Consider the following 934-nt stretch of genomic DNA (forward strand, 5'->3'; position numbering starts at 1 on the left):
GTACTTAAACTGCTCAATTACACTGCTCACTTACATTACACTGCTCACTTACAATACACTGCTTACTTACACTGCTCACTTACATTACACTGCGTACTTAAACTGCTCAATTACACTGCTCACTTACATTACACTGCGTACTTAAACTGCTCAATTACACTGCTCACTTACATTACACTGCGTACTTAAACTGCTCAATTACACTGCTCACTTACATTACACTGCGTACTTAAACTGCTCAATTACACTGCTCACTTACATTACACTGCTCACTTATATCACATTACTCACTTATATTACATTACACCTGTAGTTGTCCATGCGATGTCCGTCACACTCTCGGGGTGGAACAAAATGCAGGGGTAGCAGAATAAATCGTTAGCTTCTTCGCAGCCCGCTAGCCATTTTTTCCGCTCATACCATGTCCTCGGAAATCCCCGTTTATACGACTTCCCGCCCTTTGTAGATACATGTTTGATGTTTAAATTTGGTCTTGGTGGTCCTAATTCTTTAATTGACAATTTATCCTTATTGCTACAACGACGATTCATCTGCGCTGAGGAAACGTTCGCCAAGATTTCGATCATTTTTTTTCCGTTTTTTTTTTCTGTTTTTTTCACATTTGATAAAAATATTAAAAATATGTTAGTGCTAGCCCTCCCGGAACTCCTAGAGATTGCATTGCAGACAGTGCCTGCAGTTCGAAAAAAATGATCTTTGTATGGAAGTCTATGAGAGCACTCGGGGCGATTCTCAGTCTGACAGAAATCGCCCAAAAAGGGGCGGTACTACACAAAACGCGACTCGACGCTGATTGGACTATTTAGAGGCAGAACAAACAGTCTAGAATAGTGAAAGCTAGCGTAACACTGTGGTTGAATGTGAAAGAAAAAAAATCCCTCCCTTTCGCGCTTTGGTGGTGCGTCGCCCAATC

General features: G+C 41.2%; 1 pseudogene; it reads left to right on the plus strand.

Annotated features, from left to right (window-relative positions):
* LOC107656823 (polypeptide N-acetylgalactosaminyltransferase 9-like) overlaps positions 1–934 on the plus strand; it is a 75,400-nt pseudogene that overhangs the window by 8,852 nt on the left and 65,614 nt on the right.

Source organism: Sinocyclocheilus anshuiensis, unplaced genomic scaffold, assembly GCF_001515605.1.
Source record: "Sinocyclocheilus anshuiensis isolate Anshui unplaced genomic scaffold, SAMN03320099.WGS_v1.1 scaffold5006, whole genome shotgun sequence".
Taxonomy (NCBI): Eukaryota; Metazoa; Chordata; class Actinopteri; order Cypriniformes; family Cyprinidae; genus Sinocyclocheilus; species Sinocyclocheilus anshuiensis.